At 50.6% G+C, this 16,495-nt stretch overlaps 2 long non-coding RNA genes across 9 annotated transcripts; both read left to right on the forward strand.

The window, feature by feature from the left end:
* The first annotated feature begins 287 nt into the window (after positions 1-287).
* On the forward strand, positions 288-6,210 carry LOC146763245 (uncharacterized). 2 transcript variants are annotated; one of them, XR_014952634.1, is made up of 4 exons: positions 288-3,293; positions 3,787-3,957; positions 4,906-5,208; positions 5,644-6,210. It is a non-coding gene; the product is annotated as an uncharacterized LOC146763245 (long non-coding RNA). The 2 variants fall into 2 exon arrangements; XR_014952635.1 differs by having other exon boundaries at positions 288-1,198.
* Positions 6,211-8,846: 2,636 nt separating this feature from the next.
* On the forward strand, positions 8,847-15,380 carry LOC146763246 (uncharacterized). Of its 7 annotated transcripts, none has more exons than XR_014952548.1 (5): positions 9,469-9,661; positions 10,341-10,375; positions 12,961-13,131; positions 14,080-14,382; positions 14,818-15,380. It is a non-coding gene; the product is annotated as an uncharacterized LOC146763246 (long non-coding RNA). The 7 variants fall into 7 exon arrangements; XR_014952550.1 differs by having other exon boundaries at positions 9,469-9,649; XR_014952549.1 differs by lacking the exons at positions 9,469-9,661; positions 10,341-10,375 and adding an exon at positions 8,847-8,997.
* Positions 15,381-16,495: the final 1,115 nt, after the last annotated feature.

Consider the following 16,495-nt stretch of genomic DNA (forward strand, 5'->3'; position numbering starts at 1 on the left):
CGGAAGGGGAGCTGGGCGCGGCTGGGCTGCCGCGGGCCCGCCGGAGCCGCGCCGGTGCGAGCCGTGCGGAGCCGAGCGGAGCTTTGGCCGGGCCGGCGGGCGGGGGAGGCGGCGCGGGCGCCGCGCCGGTGCCGGCCGGTGCCGCCGCTCCGTCCGCTCCGGGCGCGGGGCTCGGGCGCCGCCGGGGCCCCCCGGGCCCGGTGCCGGCCCCGCCGGGCCGGGGGCAGCGGGCGGGGGTCTGCCGGCGCGGCGCCGCCTCTGCCTGCCGGAGGAGCCGCTTTCCTGCCGGAGCCGCGCTGCGCCCGGGGCCGGGAGCGCGGCTCCGCATCTTCCAGCCTCCCTCGCTGCGCTGCTTTTGAGGCGCTCCTGAGGAGCTCCTGGGATCGGTGGCTTTTGATCGGCGTCGCTGTAGGAGAAGGGCCTCGGGCACTTCTTGGTTGTTACGGTTCTTGCTTCGGGTGCTCGTGACAAGGTTTTTTTTTGGGTTGAGTGTTGTTGTTTGATTTCTTTTTGATCGGTTCTTATGTTTTTTAAGGATGCGTTTCTAAAGGTTTACACTGGTTTTTATGGGTCGTAGCATGGAGTAGAGGGTCGTTTTTCAATTCGGTTGTGGAGGCTTTTATTAGCGCGAGTGCGTAGTGGTTTTTTTGGTGGGCTTGAGGGAGTGCCCTGGAGTTAATCGGTGAGGTTTTCTTTAATATTGATGAATGCATTCTTATTTATTATATTATAGGGGTTTCATTCATTTGGCTTATTTGATTGCCGTGTATGTTTCATTGTTGCAGAGAACTTGGGAGATATTGTTTGTAGTTACATTTCTCTTTTGGCGACGTGTTTATTTCTAGGTGGTTTTTTTGTTTTGAGGCAATTTTTGTTTCTTGAGTTAGGAACTTATTTTGTTGTTGTTAATATGTATTTTTTTGTCGTTTGATGTGTTTGGTTGTTGTTTTTTATTGGTTTTATTTTTGTGAACATGGGCATTTCCATGGTGGATCTCTTTAGGTGTTTATTTTATCTGGGGGGTGAATTTTTTGTTTCTTCGTGGTTCCCTTATTTTTATATCTGTAATTATTTGGTGGGGTTTTTTTAGTTAATTTTATAGAGCATTGGGTTCTCTTTATGAGTTAGTGTAGTGGTAGAATTTTGGTTACTATTTTTTTTAGGATCGTTGGGAGTCTCTTGTATGGTTTGAAGTATGGTAAGTTAGTTGGCTTTTTTTTTTTTTTTTCCTTTATAGTGGTTTTTGTGATTTGCTGTGTGGGTTTCTATAGGGTTTTTTTAAATGTTTGTTTCGTTTTTGTGACGTGATAAGAGCTGCTAATGAAAGGAGTGTAGTGCGGGTTTTTTTGCTGGTAGTTGGTTGGCTGGTGGAGCCTTTCTGAATTTTTTGGACGGTATTGGTGGGAATTTGATGCTGTTTGTTTTGGCATTTTATTTTTAGGAATTAGATTATAACTGCAAAGTTTTAACTATAATTCTAATGAAATAGAACACATGCATAAACATGATAATGGGAATATAAAACTTCAATTTTAAATGTAAATGGAAAACATATAAATGAAACATGTAACATAAATAATGCTGTCCATTACTATTAGGTATAACCTTGTTTGATATGGAGTATTTTATATGTTTATATGCATATAAATATCGATTATAAACATAAATGTCCATATAGAAATGTATAATTAATACATGTGGATATATGAATATTACAAAACAATAGGAATCAATACAGTACCTAATGCATATTTTACTGTATGTGTCTTATTACAACGCATTTCATGTCATAAATACTATATATTGAAATATAGTACCTCAATATGTTGTGATAGAATAGATAAGTACTTGTAAAAATCAAAAATAGAAGTATAGAAATATTTAAATATAATTTAGAATAACGGCGATTTTTATTTTCTATTTGGTATTAGGTAGGGGTTTTATTATTAAAATTATGAATAGAAATAAAATTAGAAGTCTTTGTATAGAAATATATCCTAAATACGTTAAGATCTATATGAAAATTCAAAGGTAAGTAAATATAAATATTAGCAGTGTGTACGAAATAGAATTTAAAAAATAATTTATCTATCTCGCTAACTTATTATATATATATATATAAAATATATTTATAAATACATCTATATAAAGTAGAAGTTCAAGTGTGACTATAATGATGAAAAAAAAAAAATTCGAAAATCGTTTAAAGAAAGGGCTTTTTTTGTTTTTATTTGGTTGGAGGCAGGGTTTTAATGGAAAAGAGATGAATATACATTTTAGTTTGATATCATTCTAAATATGGAAATATATAATCAATGTATACAGGTGTATATATAAAAATATAAAATAGAAATTAAAATTAGTATTAGGAAGAGATAGACTATAAATAGCATCATACATCAATCTACATTTAAAATATAAATTTGAATATAAATGCGAAAAATAGAGATACATTTAAATGGAGTTTAAATAAAGGGGGTTTTTTAAAAGATTTTTACTTGGATAGAGGCAGGGTTTTATTTTAAGCAATATAAACCTTTTAGAAATCTAAATCTAACTATAGAAATATGTAAGCAATCTAATAAGATATGTATAAAAAAATAGAATAGGAATAAATGTAAGAAATTATAAAAATACAGTTTTCCATCAGTATCCATTACAAATCCGACTGTGAGTATAAATCTGAAAAATATAAAAACAAACCCTGTTGCAATGCAGTTTAAGAGGAAAGCTTTTTTCTTTCGGTTCCTGTCGGGTCGCAGGCAGGCTTTTTGTTCCGTTCTTTCCCGCGCGGACGCTTTGGGGCGTTCGCTGCCGAGGCCGTGCCGGCGGGGACGGCGCGGTGCTGCCGCCGTGTGGGCAGAGAGCGGTACTGCAGCCCGCGGCCGCCATCTTGGGAGTGGCGTGGCGCGGCCTCGCTTGACCTTCTCGAGAGGGCGCGAAAACGAGGACGTTGAAATTCGAGGACCCGTGTCTGTTTTTTACACTGCCTGAATTACCCGCACGGCCGGCGCCCCCCGACGGGATTTTCCGCGGCGGTTCGGGTGCCGTGCACACGGGCTGTGGGGTCAGCAGCACCGCGAGCGTGCGGGTTTTTGGCGGGAGCCGACAGGCATGGGCAAAAACGCCTTTCTCCGTCAAGGTCCCCACGGGCCGCCATCGTGTCGCGGACCCTCTGGACAAGTGCTGCCGCCTTGTGGGCACAGGGCGGTACTGCAGCCCCCCAGCCGGAGCCCGGCCGAAGCGGCGGGAGGGGCGGGAGCGAGGGGCGAGCGGCGAGCGGGGCGGTGTCTGTGAGTGAGGGGTGGGCTGGAGGCGGCCCCGCGGGCCGAGGGCGGCCGGGGCCGGTGCCGGCGGGCGGCGGAGGCGCGGTCGCAGCGCTCCCGGGCCGCGGCCGAGCGGCATCGGAGCAGGGCTGCGCCGCCTTTCCCGGCCCCGCGCCCCTCTCCAGACGCCGGGAGCGGCCGCGTGCCGGAAAATGCCGCCGGGGCGGCTGAGCGGGGCCCTGGCTCTGCCCGCCCCTCCTGCCGCCCTCCCTGGAATGGTTCGAGGCATTATAGGTTTATTGAGGTAGAAATAGTTATCTTGTTGTTACTAATTTAAGGGTTTTTTTTTTTTGTTTGTTTGTTTGGTTGGTTGGTTTTATCTTCGGTTTTGTTTTGTTTTGGGTTTTTTTTGGGGGGGAACTAGAAAGATACCTTGTGTTCCTGGAATGTTGCATTCTACCTCTGTTGTTTTCCCAGTTAGTCTGGATCCTCTGATTACATTTTTTCCTTCACTTATTAGATGTCGTGGATATGCTGGCTGTTCTGATGGAGGGCAGTGATGGCTTAGATGAAGGAATTGGCTTATCTTTAAATGAAGACATGATTATCTAAACAGTTCCCTTCAGTGCTGTTGTCCCTGCTGCGTTAGGAGCCAGGAATATGCTGTTGCTTCAGTCTGAAAACAGAACAGGTACAGGGTTTTTTTTTTATGTTTTATGTGTAATTTCTAGCAGTGGAGTGAAAGTGGAATAATTTCTACCCTCTTGCAATAATTTTTTACCATTTATCATTTTTTACCTTGAGGCAATTTATTACCTTCCCTGCAAGCAGCAGGAGGTGCAGATTCATGGTGCTTTGTGCTCAAGAGGGGCATTGAAGCTCTGTAGGTGTTTCTGCCCTTTTTCCCTGACCCTAAAGAGAAGGGACACTGTCCCTGCATGGACAGTCTTGGCCTGGAAGTAGTTGGCCTCAGTAACACAGTGTTTTAAGGGCAGAGGAGAGGAGAGGTGGTTCCCGTGCCTGTGGGCAGCTCTTCCCGAGAGCAGGAGAGGGGACTGCATTGTTAAGTAGGAAGTGGATGCGTTTCCCAAAGAAAACCTCAGAAATTAAGCTCCAGGGGCAAATATGGCGAGGTTCTACCACCTCCTTGAGGACATCCTTAAAACCACAGGGGCATCAGCAGGGCTTGGAGCAGGACTGGCCAATCCCAGAGCACCTCACGAAGCCCTCTGTGTGTCTGTGGCAGTCGAGTAGCACCTGGGGTGTGCTGAAAGTCCCAGTTCTGAGAGAAAATTCTGTTTAAACTTGTACACGTTGGCTGGGTGTGTCCCCCCAGTACAGCTCGGTTCTTCTCTGAGGCGGTGCCTGGCAGGGTCTCTCCCTGTTAAGGGCCGGGCGTGTTTTTGGCACAACAAGTGAATGTGGATTATTTGCTTCAGCAAGAGCTGATGATGTCTGGAGGGTTTTTCAGGTACCTCAGCGGCCAGGAGCATGTGTCTAGGTCACTAGGAACACTTTTTGATCTCGTTCAGTTCTTTTCTGCGTGAGGCTCTGTGGGCTGCTGGCAAGGCCCAAAGTAAGGAAGGTTGCCCCAGTGTCCGTGCTCATGTCAATAGTTTAATTTATTTGGCTTTTCTAGGAGCAGACGTCGTGGAGGACCTTGGTGCTGTTTTCACTGGCCTCCTGCACTCTCTGAGAGAACCCCTTGCTCCCTGCGTGACGTTCCAGCTCTGTGACAAAGATCCCGAGTCCCTGAAAGCTGCTAAGTATCCTCAGCTCTACCAGTTTAACCGATACTATAGGCTCTGGATGCCCAAGCAGTCCCAGGAACCTGTGGTATGGAATCCCTGAAGTCACTGAATTCTTGAGCCAGTATTCCTATAAAATCCTCGCTGTCGACAGAGGTTACATTTCCATCAGTAACAGCGTTTTTATTGAGGAGGTAATTCTGCATCTCTTGTTGATCACGCTGGGGACACACGTTTGCTCCAGGGCTTTTCTCTGATGGCACAAGAGGTCTCTGTGGTGTTTGGGGGGCGATACCAGGGCTCAAGGCTCATACAGAGACTCCTCACCGGGCACAGCAGAGCCTGGTGTGCGCTGTGGCCTCTGTTTACAGCGCCCGGAGTTCCCCCGGGTGGGTGGAGGATCACAGGCCCCTGGGCTGGGTTTGGTGAGTTTTTCTCAGCTCAGCAGTGTGAACACTCCAGATGCCCCTGGGGACACTGCTGGGCAGCTCTGTTCTAGCAGGACTGCACGCCTGTGCTCCCAGAGCTTCAGTGCAGAGCTCATCTCAAAACAAAGGTGGCTGAAGAGATTTTTGTTTCATACTCATCACTCTTTTTCTCTTATGCTTTTTGTTTGGCTTTTTAAACAGTTTGAAAACCACAAGGACTTAAGCCAAGGGCCTCCTGTGGCACCGGATTCTGAATTTGCCACTTTGCTGAAGGGAGCCTGGGAGAGAAGAAGCAGTACCTTCCTGGAAGATGGTGTTCAGACAAAGTGGAGAGACTTGGCTTCCCGGCTCCCCCCACCTGAGCAGCTTTTGTTGGGAGTAAAGCACGTGCTGCTGTACCCGAAATCCACAGTAGAGAACTTCAGCAGATAATACTGTAGTTATCCTTGGTTTACTTTATGGCACAAGTTACAGATGACTAGGCTGCTAAAACTTAGGTTCCAGTGCTGTAGCTCTTTTTCCTTGACTCGGCTCCGAGGGTACGCAGCACCATAGAAAACTGCACCTAATTTGTAAACAAATATCAGTTGTTCTGATTATTGAAGCTGGGCTTTATTCCGTGGAATCCCAGCTGTGTGCTGCCCCAGGGCCTTTGTACAAATAGCGTACGGGGGGGGGGTAGGGGAACCAGAACTTCACATTCCTTGTGGTAGGGATGGGATTTCGGGGGGGGGGGTTTAAATAAAAAGGAGATGCAAAATAAGGGAATTGCTTTTACGTGTAACTATTCTTGTCCTAGAGGAGCCGTCAGCTCTGTCCCCAGAGCTGAGTTACGAGTGTGTGTGTTGAAAGAGCCGCAAGCCTTTAGGGGCTGCAGTTTGTGTGCCCTGTGCTGAGGTGCCCTGAGGAAATGTGTGAGCCGGAGGGAGCCGGGGCCGGGCGGAGGGAGCCGAGCTGTGGGAATGGGCGAATGGAGGCGGGCGCGGGCGGGACTAGGCGAGCGTGGGCGAAAGCGGCCGAAAGGGGCCGAGGAGGCGAGCGGAGCCGAGCTTTGCCGAGTTCAGCCGAGGCGAGCCGAGCTTTGCCGAAGAGGCGAATGGAGGCGAATGCGGCCGGAAATAGCCGAGCGTGGCCGACAGTAGCCGAAGCTGGCCGAGGAGCCGAGTCCAGCCGAACGGAGCCGAGCTCTGCCGAGCGCAGCAGCCCGGGCGGGGCGGAGCCGGGGCGCCGGGAGGATCCCCTCCTGTCCCTCTCTCTCCCGCTCCATGCTCCTGCCCGTATTCAGTTACCTCTCTTTCCCCCGTTTCCATGTCCCCCCCAAACCCGGCTCCTTCCTGTCCTGTCCCTGCCCCGCTGCTCCGTTCCATTCCCCCTCTCTCCCTCCTCTGTGCCCCGTCCCTCTTGCTGCCCTGCCGGCCTTTCCCTTCCCCGCCCGCTTTCCTCCGCAGCCCGACCTTCCTCCCCGCCCTTTCGCATGTCCCGCTCTCCCTCCTCTCTTCCCGTCGCCCCTTCGCTTCTTTCCCCCGCAGCCGCGGGGCTCGGGGCGCCGGAGAATAAAGCCCAGAGGGCCGGAGCCCGGCGCCCCCCGGGCCTTGCGGGAGTCCCCGCACGGGGCCGGAGCTCTCGGCGGATCCCCCGCGCCGCTCGGACCCCGCCCCGGCGCTGCCGGACCCGCGGCTCCGCCGGCATCGCGCTGCGAGCGGCCCCCGCTCCGTGCCGTGCCGGCCGTGCCGCGTCCCCGCCGCCTCTGCCGCTCCCTCTTTCTGCCCCTGGCCCGCGACAGCGAGGCGGGGCGGGAGCTTCGAGCCTTCTGGGGGCTGCCCCCCCCTTTCTTGTTGCGGCGGAGTCCCTTTCTGGGGGGATGGAGGCGTGGGAAGGGCTGGAAGGGAGTGCTGGGCTGCTGTCCGGGGCAGTTGGACTCGTCCTGTGCCTTCTTCGGGGGTCAGGGTTAGGGGCTGAAGCCTCGGGCCTCTGATGGCATTTGGGGCACCCCAAGGTCGCTAGGAGAGGGACGCACACTGCGGTGGAGGAGCGGGTGGGTGGCGAATGAGGGGAGGGGGTCACGCTGGGTGCCGTCCCGCAGAGGGACCCAAAGCTGCCCCAAAATTCCCTGGGAGGGGTGTGTGTAGAATACTAAAACCGGGCAAGTGTTTCGTTTTCACAGCTATTGGTAAAGAATAGGAAGCTATGGCTAACCTAATTTGGAAAGAAGCCCTCTCTCGACCACTCATTTGTACCCAGGAATGTAGGAAACTCTGACTGTGGATGGGCAGTAGTTTTGAAAATCATGCCCTAGCCTTTTTCTCTAGGAACGAACCAAGCAAGTGCCCTGAAACCAGCGGAGCAGCTGCAGGGGCTGAAGGGAACAGAAAGGGCTCCCGGCACCTTTTGCCTCCGTTCTCTGCCATTCCCCCAAACGTGTCGCAGTCCCGGAAGAGGCGTTTGTCATGCAGCCTGCCAAAATAAAGACCTGTAAAATCCTAGCTCTGCCTTTTGTTTAACGTGTTTTTACTTCCTATTTATGTCATCACAGAAAGCAAGGAAAGAATAAATATGTCTGGTTCCCACTATTGCTCCGTGCAGGCATTTTTAAAGGCTGCTGTACTTCTGTCCTCTTTTTCCACTCCAAGCTTGACTTTTCCCCTCCTTTTTCGAGGTCTGCTGCTTTGGGTGTCCCAAGCAGGGCTGGGTTCCTCGGCAGGGGTCTTAGGAGTCGGTGCCGATTCTGCTTTTTCCAAAGGTGTAGCAAAGTGTGCCAGCAAAAGGACTGTTTTCTCCAGGGGAAAGCTTTCTTTCAATCACCATCAGAGCATGTATGTGTTTTAATTGTGTAACCAGGTGGATTAAGAAAAGCCGACAGCCGTAGCAGATTTCTGTTGAATCTGTATCTGTGAGAAGTGGGCTGTGTGCTGGAGACGGAGAGACGCTGTTGGAGAGTGGAAACAGTGGCAGGTGTGAGCTGTTAGGATGATGAGGAGGGCACAGAGTAGGCCCCAAGTGTGAGCTGTGAGGATGATGAGGAGGGCTCAGAGCAGCCCCAGGTGTGAGTTATTAGGATGATGAGGGCTCAGAGCAGCCACAGGTGTGAGCTGAGAGGATGATGAGGAGGGGGCGGCTCCTCCGGCGGCTGATTTAGGGGGTTTTCCTCCCATCGGTTTTGCATGAAGCTGCTGGAGAAGAGGAGTTTATGGGGGACTCCAGGGGCTATCTCCTGGAAGGACGGTGGGTGCTTCGGACAGGGTCCGGGGGATCACCTGGATACGTGGAGCATTGCTCAAAGGAGGAGCCGAGGGACAAACCTTTGTGCCGAGAAGCAGCAGCCGAGCAGGTGAGCTGGTGCGCTTTTTTAGCCGGGACTTTTCTCCTTTCCCTTGAAATTTCGTCATCCTGAGGTTGAATTGGAGGGGGCAGTCCTGTGGTCCCGCCTTTTAAGGGGTTTGGATTGAGGTAAGAAGCCCCCTTTTGCCATCATTTGAGGCAAGCCGCTTCTTTTCTTCTCTTCTAGGGGACGCAGTTGAAGGGAAGCCTACATTTCTGTGCCCTTGTTGGGGTGAGGTGAGCGCCGGAGCATGGCGTCAGTGTCGGGCCTTCAGAGGAAGGGAGCTGCAGCCGTGGCAGCGCTGGCAGGGCGGGGATCGGGCTGTGCCGCTGCATTCGGGGCGCTTCTTCTGCCCCCGGCCCGGCAGCGAAGGGTGCGGCGCGGAGCCCTGGCGGCAGTGCCGGGGCTGGCCGGGGCGGAAGGGGAGCTGGGCGCGGCTGGGCTGCCGCGGGCCCGCCGGAGCCGCGCCGGTGCGAGCCGTGCGGAGCCGAGCGGAGCTTTGGCCGGGCCGGCGGGCGGGGGAGGCGGCGCGGGCGCCGCGCCGGTGCCGGCCGGTGCCGCCGCTCCGTCCGCTCCGGGCGCGGGGCTCGGGCGCCGCCGGGGCCCCCCGGGCCCGGTGCCGGCCCCGCCGGGCCGGGGGCAGCGGGCGGGGGTCTGCCGGCGCGGCGCCGCCTCTGCCTGCCGGAGGAGCCGCTTTCCTGCCGGAGCCGCGCTGCGCCCGGGGCCGGGAGCGCGGCTCCGCATCTTCCAGCCTCCCTCGCTGCGCTGCTTTTGAGGCGCTCCTGAGGAGCTCCTGGGATCGGTGGCTTTTGATCGGCGTCGCTGTAGGAGAAGGGCCCCGGGCGCTTCTTGGTTGTTACGGTTCTTGCTTCGGGTGCTCGTGACAAGGTTTTTTTTTGGGTTGAGTGTTGTTGTTTGATTTCTTTTTGATCGGTTCTTATGTTTTTTAAGGATGCGTTTCTAAAGGTTTACACTGGTTTTTATGGGTCGGAGCATGGAGTAGAGGGTCGTTTTTCAATTCGGTTGTGGAGGCTTTTATTAGCGCGAGTGCGTAGTGGTTTTTTTGGTGGGCTTGAGGGAGTGCCCTGGAGTTAATCGGTGAGGTTTTCTTTAATATTGATGAATGCATTCTTATTTATTATATTATAGGGGTTTCATTCATTTGGCTTATTTGATTGCCGTGTATGTTTCATTGTTGCAGAGAACTTGGGAGATATTGTTTGTAGTTACATTTCTCTTTTGGCGACGTGTTTATTTCTAGGTGGTTTTTTTGTTTTGAGGCAATTTTTGTTTCTTGAGTTAGGAACTTATTTTGTTGTTGTTAATATGTATTTTTTTGTCGTTTGATGTGTTTGGTTGTTGTTTTTTATTGGTTTTATTTTTGTGAACATGGGCATTTCCATGGTGGATCTCTTTAGGTGTTTATTTTATCTGGGGGGTGAATTTTTTGTTTCTTCGTGGTTCCCTTATTTTTATATCTGTAATTATTTGGTGGGGTTTTTTTAGTTAATTTTATAGAGCATTGGGTTCTCTTTATGAGTTAGTGTAGTGGTAGAATTTTGGTTACTATTTTTTTTAGGATCGTTGGGAGTCTCTTGTATGGTTTGAAGTATGGTAAGTTAGGTGGCTTTTTTTTTTTTTTTCCTTTATAGTGGTTTTTGTGATTTGCTGTGTGGGTTTCTATAGGGTTTTTTTAAATGTTTGTTTCGTTTTTGTGACGTGATAAGAGCTGCTAATGAAAGGAGTGTAGTGCGGGTTTTTTTGCTGGTAGTTGGTTGGCTGGTGGAGCCTTTCTGAATTTTTTGGACGGTATTGGTGGGAATTTGATGCTGTTTGTTTTGGCATTTTATTTTTAGGAATTAGATTATAACTGCAAAGTTTTAACTATAATTCTAATGAAATAGAACACATGCATAAACATGATAATGGGAATATAAAACTTCAATTTTAAATGTAAATGGAAAACATATAAATGAAACATGTAACATAAATAATGCTGTCCATTACTATTAGGTATAACCTTGTTTGATATGGAGTATTTTATATGTTTATATGCATATAAATATCGATTATAAACATAAATGTCCATATAGAAATGTATAATTAATACATGTGGATATATGAATATTACAAAACAATAGGAATCAATACAGTACCTAATGCATATTTTACTGTATGTGTCTTATTACAACGCATTTCATGTCATAAATACTATATATTGAAATATAGTACCTCAATATGTTGTGATAGAATAGATAAGTACTTGTAAAAATCAAAAATAGAAGTATAGAAATATTTAAATATAATTTAGAATAACGGGGATTTTTATTTTCTATTTGGTATTAGGTAGGGGTTTTATTATTAAAATTATGAATAGAAATAAAATTAGAAGTCTTTGTATAGAAATATATCCTAAATACGTTAAGATCTATATGAAAATTCAAAGGTAAGTAAATATAAATATTAGCAGTGTGTACGAAATAGAATTTAAAAAATAATTTATCTATCTCGCTAACTTATTATATATATATATAAAATATATTTATAAATACATCTATATAAAGTAGAAGTTCAAGTGTGACTATAATGATGAAAAAAAAAATATTCGAAAATCGTTTAAAGAAAGGGCTTTTTTTGTTTTTATTTGGTTGGAGGCAGGGTTTTAATGGAAAAGAGATGAATATACATTTTAGTTTGATATCATTCTAAATATGGAAATATATAATCAATGTATACAGGTGTATATATAAAAATATAAAATAGAAATTAAAATTAGTATTAGGAAGAGATAGACTATAAATAGCATCATACATCAATCTACATTTAAAATATAAATTTGAATATAAATGCGAAAAATAGAGATACATTTAAATGGAGTTTAAATAAAGGGGGTTTTTTAAAAGATTTTTACTTGGATAGAGGCAGGGTTTTATTTTAAGCAATATAAACCTTTTAGAAATCTAAATCTAACTATAGAAATATGTAAGCAATCTAATAAGATATGTATAAAAAAATAGAATAGGAATAAATGTAAGAAATTATAAAAATACAGTTTTCCATCAGTATCCATTACAAATCCGACTGTGAGTATAAATCTGAAAAATATAAAAACAAACCCTGTTGCAATGCAGTTTAAGAGGAAAGCTTTTTTCTTTCGGTTCCTGTCGGGTCGCAGGCAGGCTTTTTGTTCCGTTCTTTCCCGCGCGGACGCTTTGGGGCGTTCGCTGCCGAGGCCGTGCCGGCGGGGACGGCGCGGTGCTGCCGCCGTGTGGGCAGAGAGCGGTACTGCAGCCCGCGGCCGCCATCTTGGGAGTGGCGTGGCGCGGCCTCGCTTGACCTTCTCGAGAGGGCGCGAAAACGAGGACGTTGAAATTCGAGGACCCGTGTCTGTTTTTTACACTGCCTGAATTACCCGCACGGCCGGCGCCCCCCGACGGGATTTTCCGCGGCGGTTCGGGTGCCGTGCACACGGGCTGTGGGGTCAGCAGCACCGCGAGCGTGCGGGTTTTTGGCGGGAGCCGACAGGCATGGGCAAAAACGCCTTTCTCCGTCAAGGTCCCCACGGGCCGCCATCGTGTCGCGGACCCTCTGGACAAGTGCTGCCGCCTTGTGGGCACAGGGCGGTACTGCAGCCCCCCAGCCGGAGCCCGGCCGAAGCGGCGGGAGGGGCGGGAGCGAGGGGCGAGCGGCGAGCGGGGCGGTGTCTGTGAGTGAGGGGTGGGCTGGAGGCGGCCCCGCGGGCCGAGGGCGGCCGGGGCCGGTGCCGGCGGGCGGCGGAGGCGCGGTCGCAGCGCTCCCGGGCCGCGGCCGAGCGGCATCGGAGCAGGGCTGCGCCGCCTTTCCCGGCCCCGCGCCCCTCTCCAGACGCCGGGAGCGGCCGCGTGCCGGAAAATGCCGCCGGGGCGGCTGAGCGGGGCCCTGGCTCTGCCCGCCCCTCCTGCCGCCCTCCCTGGAATGGTTCGAGGCATTATAGGTTTATTGAGGTAGAAATAGTTATCTTGTTGTTACTAATTTAAGGGTTTTTTTTTTTTGTTTGTTTGGTTGGTTGGTTGGTTTTATCTTCGGTTTTGTTTTGTTTTGGGTTTTTTTTGGGGGGGAACTAGAAAGATACCTTGTGTTCCTGGAATGTTGCATTCTACCTCTGTTGTTTTCCCAGTTAGTCTGGATCCTCTGATTACATTTTTTCCTTCACTTATTAGATGTCGTGGATATGCTGGCTGTTCTGATGGAGGGCAGTGATGGCTTAGATGAAGGAATTGGCTTATCTTTAAATGAAGACATGATTATCTAAACAGTTCCCTTCAGTGCTGTTGTCCCTGCTGCGTTAGGAGCCAGGAATATGCTGTTGCTTCAGTCTGAAAACAGAACAGGTACAGGGTTTTTTTTTTATGTTTTATGTGTAATTTCTAGCAGTGGAGTGAAAGTGGAATAATTTCTACCCTCTTGCAATAATTTTTTACCATTTATCATTTTTTACCTTGAGGCAATTTATTACCTTCCCTGCAAGCAGCAGGAGGTGCAGATTCATGGTGCTTTGTGCTCAAGAGGGGCATTGAAGCTCTGTAGGTGTTTCTGCCCTTTTTCCCTGACCCTAAAGAGAAGGGACACTGTCCCTGCATGGACAGTCTTGGCCTGGAAGTAGTTGGCCTCAGTAACACAGTGTTTTAAGGGCAGAGGAGAGGAGAGGTGGTTCCCGTGCCTGTGGGCAGCTCTTCCCGAGAGCAGGAGAGGGGACTGCATTGTTAAGTAGGAAGTGGATGCGTTTCCCAAAGAAAACCTCAGAAATTAAGCTCCAGGGGCAAATATGGCGATGTTCTACCACCTCCTTGAGGACATCCTTAAAACCACAGGGGCATCAGCAGGGCTTGGAGCAGGACTGGCCAATCCCAGAGCACCTCACGAAGCCCTCTGTGTGTCTGTGGCAGTCGAGTAGCACCTGGGGTGTGCTGAAAGTCCCAGTTCTGAGAGAAAATTCTGTTTAAATTTGTACACGTTGGCTGGGTGTGTCCCCCCAGTACAGCTCGGTTCTTCTCTGAGGCGGTGCCTGGCAGGGTCTCTCCCTGTTAAGGGCCGGGCGTGTTTTTGGCACAACAAGTGAATGTGGATTATTTGCTTCAGCAAGAGCTGATGATGTCTGGAGGGTTTTTCAGGTACCTCAGCGGCCAGGAGCATGTGTCTAGGTCACTAGGAACACTTTTTGATCTCGTTCAGTTCTTTTCTGCGTGAGGCTCTGTGGGCTGCTGGCAAGGCCCAAAGTAAGGAAGGTTGCCCCAGTGTCCGTGCTCATGTCAATAGTTTAATTTATTTGGCTTTTCTAGGAGCAGACGTCGTGGAGGACCTTGGTGCTGTTTTCACTGGCCTCCTGCACTCTCTGAGAGAACCCCTTGCTCCCTGCGTGACGTTCCAGCTCTGTGACAAAGATCCCGAGTCCCTGAAAGCTGCTAAGTATCCTCAGCTCTACCAGTTTAACCGATACTATAGGCTCTGGATGCCCAAGCAGTCCCAGGAACCTGTGGTATGGAATCCCTGAAGTCACTGAATTCTTGAGCCAGTATTCCTATAAAATCCTCGCTGTCGACAGAGGTTACATTTCCATCAGTAACAGCGTTTTTATTGAGGAGGTAATTCTGCATCTCTTGTTGATCACGCTGGGGACACACGTTTGCTCCAGGGCTTTTCTCTGATGGCACAAGAGGTCTCTGTGGTGTTTGGGGGGCGATACCAGGGCTCAAGGCTCATACAGAGACTCCTCACCGGGCACAGCAGAGCCTGGTGTGCGCTGTGGCCTCTGTTTACAGCGCCCGGAGTTCCCCCGGGTGGGTGGAGGATCACAGGCCCCTGGGCTGGGTTTGGTGAGTTTTTCTCAGCTCAGCAGTGTGAACACTCCAGATGCCCCTGGGGACACTGCTGGGCAGCTCTGTTCTAGCAGGACTGCACGCCTGTGCTCCCAGAGCTTCAGTGCAGAGCTCATCTCAAAACAAAGGTGGCTGAAGAGATTTTTGTTTCATACTCATCACTCTTTTTCTCTTATGCTTTTTGTTTGGCTTTTTAAACAGTTTGAAAACCACAAGGACTTAAGCCAAGGGCCTCCTGTGGCACCGGATTCTGAATTTGCCACTTTGCTGAAGGGAGCCTGGGAGAGAAGAAGCAGTACCTTCCTGGAAGATGGTGTTCAGACAAAGTGGAGAGACTTGGCTTCCCGGCTCCCCCCACCTGAGCAGCTTTTGTTGGGAGTAAAGCACGTGCTGCTGTACCCGAAATCCACAGTAGAGAACTTCAGCAGATAATACTGTAGTTATCCTTGGTTTACTTTATGGCACAAGTTACAGATGACTAGGCTGCTAAAACTTAGGTTCCAGTGCTGTAGCTCTTTTTCCTTGACTCGGCTCCGAGGGTACGCAGCACCATAGAAAACTGCACCTAATTTGTAAACAAATATCAGTTGTTCTGATTATTGAAGCTGGGCTTTATTCCGTGGAATCCCAGCTGTGTGCTGCCCCAGGGCCTTTGTACAAATAGCGTACGGGGGGGGGGTAGGGGAACCAGAACTTCACATTCCTTGTGGTAGGGATGGGATTTCGGGGGGGGGGGGTTTAAATAAAAAGGAGATGCAAAATAAGGGAATTGCTTTTACGTGTAACTATTCTTGTCCTAGAGGAGCCGTCAGCTCTGTCCCCAGAGCTGAGTTACGAGTGTGTGTGTTGAAAGAGCCGCAAGCCTTTAGGGGCTGCAGTTTGTGTGCCCTGTGCTGAGGTGCCCTGAGGAAATGTGTGAGCCGGAGGGAGCCGGGGCCGGGCGGAGGGAGCCGAGCTGTGGGAATGGGCGAATGGAGGCGGGCGCGGGCGGGACTAGGCGAGCGTGGGCGAAAGCGGCCGAAAGGGGCCGAGGAGGCGAGCGGAGCCGAGCTTTGCCGAGTTCAGCCGAGGCGAGCCGAGCTTTGCCGAAGAGGCGAATGGAGGCGAATGCGGCCGGAAATAGCCGAGCGTGGCCGACAGTAGCCGAAGCTGGCCGAGGAGCCGAGTCCAGCCGAACGGAGCCGAGCTCTGCCGAGCGCAGCAGCCCGGGCGGGGCGGAGCCGGGGCGCCGGGAGGATCCCCTCCTGTCCCTCTCTCTCCCGCTCCATGCTCCTGCCCGTATTCAGTTACCTCTCTTTCCCCCGTTTCCATGTCCCCCCCAAACCCGGCTCCTTCCTGTCCTGTCCCTGCCCCGCTGCTCCGTTCCATTCCCCCTCTCTCCCTCCTCTGTGCCCCGTCCCTCTTGCTGCCCTGCCGGCCTTTCCCTTCCCCGCCCGCTTTCCTCCGCAGCCCGACCTTCCTCCCCGCCCTTTCGCATGTCCCGCTCTCCCTCCTCTCTTCCCGTCGCCCCTTCGCTTCTTTCCCCCGCAGCCGCGGGGCTCGGGGCGCCGGAGAATAAAGCCCAGAGGGCCGGAGCCCGGCGCCCCCCGGGCCTTGCGGGAGTCCCCGCACGGGGCCGGAGCTCTCGGCGGATCCCCCGCGCCGCTCGGACCCCGCCCCGGCGCTGCCGGACCCGCGGCTCCGCCGGCATCGCGCTGCGAGCGGCCCCCGCTCCGTGCCGTGCCGGCCGTGCCGCGTCCCCGCCGCCTCTGCCGCTCCCTCTTTCTGCCCCTGGCCCGCGACAGCGAGGCGGGGCGGGAGCTTCGAGCCTTCTGGGGGCTGCCCCCCCCTTTCTTGTTGCGGCGGAGTCCCTTTCTGGGGGGATGGAGGCGTGGGAAGG

This window comes from Lonchura striata, chromosome W (genome assembly GCF_050655825.1).
Source record: "Lonchura striata isolate lonStrDom1 chromosome W, ASM5065582v1, whole genome shotgun sequence".
Lineage (NCBI taxonomy): Eukaryota > Metazoa > Chordata > Aves > Passeriformes > Estrildidae > Lonchura > Lonchura striata.